This window comes from Marmota marmota, unplaced genomic scaffold (assembly GCF_001458135.2).
Source record: "Marmota marmota marmota unplaced genomic scaffold, marMar, whole genome shotgun sequence".
Taxonomy (NCBI): Eukaryota; Metazoa; Chordata; class Mammalia; order Rodentia; family Sciuridae; genus Marmota; species Marmota marmota.
The window spans coordinates 13,152,368-13,157,564 of NW_026000261.1; positions in this window are offsets into that span (position 1 = coordinate 13,152,368).

Sequence of the window (5,197 nt, forward strand, 5' to 3'; positions counted from 1 at the left end):
AATAATATTGAGGTAATTCCTTTTATCCCTAATTTCTTCAGAGTTTTGGGTTATGAATTTTTGGAAGGCTTTTTTTCATCTATTGAGATGAAAATACAATTTTTAATCCTAATTCTATTCATGTGATAAATTATATTATTGATTTTTATTGAATCATTTTTATTGAATCATCCTTTTCTCCCTAGAATAAAAACAAATTGATTATGGTGTACAAGTGTTTTCAATGTGTTTTTGAATACATATTGCTAATATTTTATTTTTAAAAAATTTGTATGTGCATTTATTGAGCCTACTGGTCTGTACTTTTCTTTCATTAATATTTCCGTATCCGGTTTTGGTGTCAGGGTGATAATATCTTCATATAATAAATTTGGGAATGTTACCCCTTACTATTTCATGGAATTATTGGAGAAACATTGACATTATTTTCTCTTTAATGGTCAGTAGAATTCAGCTGGCAATCCATCTGGTCCTGGGGTTTCTTTATAAGAAGGTTTATATTTTTATTACTGCTTCAATCTCATTGCTTGTCATTAGTATCTTTGCATTTTCTTTATCAACTCTTGGTTCAATTTTGGTAGGTTGTATGTGTCTGGGCATTGGTCAATTTCTTCTGGTTTTTCCAAATATTGGAATAAAAATTTTCAAAGTAGAACCTAACAATCCTCTGGATATTACAGTTGTCAGTGTTGATATTTCCTTTTTCATCTCTAATTTAACTAAATGGGGATCTTCTATATTTTCCTTTTGATTTGTTTGGATAGGGCTTTATCAATTATATTTATCATTTCAAAGAACTACTTTTATGTTTCAATGGTCCTTTGTATTTTTTGTTACTTTATTTCATTAATTTGGCTTTGATCTTAATAATTTTCTTTTTTGTACTCACTTTGGAATTATTTTGTTCTTATTTGTATAGAACTTTGCAATGCATAATAAGGTTGTTTATTTGTAATCTTTAAGTCTTTTGTTTTTTAATGTAGATAAACTTAGCTATAATATTTTCTCTTACAACTACCTTTACAGTGTCCTAAAGATACTGGTGTATTGTATTTTCATTCTCACTTGATTCTAACAAATTTCTAATTTTAAATTTGTCCCCTAATTTAATTATGATCCATTTATTGTTCAAAAATTTATTGTTCAATTTCTGTGTTCATGTAATATATACACATTTTCTTGCTTTTGATTTTTAGTTTAATTACATGATGATCAGATAAGATGTAAGAGTCTATATAAATTTTTTTTTTCTTGCTAAGACATACTTTGTGACTTAAAATGTTGTTCATTTTGGAGAACATTACATGATCAGCTGAGGAGAAATTGAGTTTGTCCTACTGTTGGATAAAATACCCTGTAGATATCTGTTAGGTAGCTTTGAGGTGTAATTTTTTTTTTTTTAAGTCTGAAGAGTCTTACTGATTTTATATCTGGATGACCTATCCATTAGTGAGAGAGGTTGAATAGTTTTTGCTATATGTAATTAGGAGAAGAAATGTTTGGAGCAGAAATGTTTATTATCATTATGTCATCTTGTTGGATTGTTCTCTTTTCCAGTGTGAAATGACATTACTTTCTCCTTCTGTGAATTTGGATTTATATCTGCTTTTTCACTTTAAGAGTAGCTATTCCTACTTGCTTTAATGATTCATTAGAATGAAATTTTCCATTCTCTCACATTCTGCTGGTGGATGTCTTTGCCTATGAGTCTCTTACACACAATTTATATTCAGGTCTAGTTCGATTTAATCTATTCTTAGCAGTCTATATCATTTCATTGAAAAGGTGACATCATTTTCATTAAGTTATTTCAGAGATGTTTGTTATTTTACATCATTTTTATTTATTTCTAATGTTTAATTTGGTTATTATTCTCATTTGCTTAGCTATTATTCTAGTGAGGTTCATATATTTGGAACCACTGGGTTTGTATTAAAATTATCTGTGTAGTATTTTTGAAATATTTTACATACTCCTGGCTTATTAGTCATTATATATANTATATATATATATATATATATATATATATATATATATGCATTTTAATTTATGATTTTCTTTAAGGTTTATATTTCTTCTTTGATTTTGAAGGTCAACTTTGTTGGACATACCAGAATTGCTTGAAAAAATATTTTTTTCATACCTTGCATGGCTTGGAACAATTGTTATAGGCCTTCCTCAATTTTAGAGTTTCTGCTAAGACATTTGAAGTTATTTTGGGTTACCAGTAAATGTAATTGTTGATTCAGGTTTTTAAAATTCTGTCCTTATACTGTGCAATAAGAAATTTGATTTTAATGTATTGTGGAAAGATACCTTTCTGATCTTGTCTATTGGGGGTCCTATATGCTTCTATATTTGGATGCAAATCTCATTCCAAAAGGTTAGAAAATTTTTATTTTTAGTTCACTTCTAATATTACTTTTTTATTTCCATTATTTTTGAATTAGCTCTTTTATTATTATATCAGAGTTCTTACATATTGTGATTATGGTTCCTTATCTTTGTTAACTGAGTTTTTAAGTTCACATACCTTGATTTCAAAAGCTGATATTCTGTCTTATACTTTTTTTACATACATGTATTATACATACATAGTTTATAACTTATTATAATTAGCATTCTATACTTATGATTATACATGATGTGAAGGTACACTGGCTGAGTATTCACATATAAGGATAGGAAATTTATGTTCAATTCATTTTACTGGCTTCCCTATTACTATATCTCCTCCCTTCTCTTCATTCCCCTTTGTCTAATTCAACCAAATTCTATCTTCCTCTCCCACCCTCCCTTGTTGTGAGTTAGCATCCACATATCAGAGAGAAAGTTTGGCCTTTGGTTCTTTGAGATTGACTTATTTAAGTTAGCATGATATTCTCCAGTTCCATCCATTTTCTGGAAAATTCCACAATTTCATCATTCTTTATAGCAGAGAAATATTCTATGATGTACATATACAACATTTTCTGTATCCATTCATCTGCTAAAGGGCAGCTAGCTTAGTTTCACAGTATAGCTATTGTGAATTGATCTGCTATAAAAATTGGTGTTCCTGTGACATTGTAGTATACTGATTTTATGTCCATTGGGTATATACCAAGGAGTAGGATAAGTGGGTCAAACAGTGGTTCCATTCCACGTTTTCTGAGGAGTCTCTGTACCGCTTTCCAGAGTGGTTGCACCAAATTGCAGTCCCCCCAGCAATGTATGAGTGTACGTTTTTCTCCACATCCTTGCCAACATTGCTTGTTGCTTATATTCTTGACAATTGCCATTCTGATTGGAGTGTGATGGAATCTGAATAAAGTTTTAATTTTCATTTCTCTAATTGGTATATAAATGGGAATTTGACATCCTGTATTTTATTCCTGAATTATTTCCTTACATCTTCTTATAGTTCATTTTTCATCTTAACCATTAACGTTTTGAATTATTTGTATTGGATTTCATATACATCAACATCTGTATTCAGTTATTTAGGGGTTATAAATTTTGGAGGCATTTTGTGTTTTTTGTGTTTCTAGATTTATAAATCTGATGCAATGGTTTCTTCTTCCTCTTGGATGGGGTCCGTTAGCATATAATTATCTCTTTCTAGCACACCCTCAGTCTTGGATTATATCTTAGTTTAACACATCCAATCAGTGTAATAAAAAATATTAATTTCAACCACCAATACCACTTTGAAAGAGATAATAACAACTAGTAGGGGTGGTAATTTAAAAACACATACATATTATATAAAAGACACTACTAATAATTTCTATAATTCTGTGGACTAAAGAAAAATGTGGGTGATAAATAACTTAGAATAAGATGAGAAAATTAAGTGTTAATGATTGTATCCTATATTGAATTTGAAAAGGGTAAAAATAGAAAATGGAGGGAAAAAAGAAAAAGAAGGAAAAAATCTGGGAAAGAAAAGAAGTCATTTTTTTTAAAAAGAGAACAAAAAGGATGAAGGGGAGGGTAGAGAAGTACAAATTGATGGAAGAAAAATGATATCAAGAGATGATCTAATTGATTGACAAAATACATAAAATTGATAGAAGTCTGACAAAATATAAAATGTAGGGGACTCCAGGATTCAGTTATTATTGATTCAGTTATTATTCAGTTATTATCTTTTCCATAGAGATCCGGTTTTCTTCATGCTTGGGTTTTTGAATTAAAGAATTTTCTTTCCAGGATTTCAATTTTAAAGTCTGACTCTCTGGAAGTTTTTCGTGGCAGATATATCACACTGGCTTGTGTTTGTTTGTTTGTTTGTCTGTTTGTTGTTGTTCTCTACTTTGACCCAAACTAGCTAAACTCTGTGGGGGTTATAAATGTACTCTTCTCTCCTTTTGACTGGTTGACTCAGGTGGTGCTGTGTCTGCTTCAAAGCAGATCTCCCCCCTTGAATGGATTTATTATTGAATACTGTCATGGGAGTATATCCCTTGCAGGGATGCTGGTGAGTCTCTTACTCAGTCTCCCTGTATTCTGATCTATGTTGTTTCAAGATGCTTAGTCCATGTACTGGGAGCAGGGAAGTTGTGTGATCCTCCAGTACCTTCTAGAGTGGGAATAATGGCACTTGGGTCTCTGTTTTTCAAATGACCCTGATAATTCCCAGTTCCTTCCCCCCCAGCCACAGTTCTTCAGGACCACTAATTTCCGATGAAAGTGCCCTTTGCTCTTCTCCATTGTGAAGACTTAAAAACTGGCAGCTTCCCTAATTGCTCTGAGATTTACCCCAAGTTGCTGCAGTAGTTTCTTTATATTCCCAGACTAATTTGCATCATGGACAAACATAGATCCAGTGAAAAATAGAGCATAAGTGTCTGTTTAGTCTTCAATATTAATTAATTAATTAATTTATTTATTTTTTAATTTTTTTAAAATTTTTATTTATTTATTTTTCTATATCGGGTATGGAATCTGGGGCACTTTACCACAGAGCTGTATTCTCAGCCCCTTTTTATTTTTTATTTATTTATTTATTTATTTATTATTTGTTGTTCAAAACATTACAAAGTTCTTGACATATCATATTTCATACATTTGATTCAAATAGATTATGAACTCCCATTTTTACCCCAAATACAGATTGCAGAATCACATCCACTTTTTTACATACTGCCATACTAGTGTATGTTGTATTCTGCTGCCCTTCCTATCCTCTACTATCCCCCCTCCCCTCTCCTCC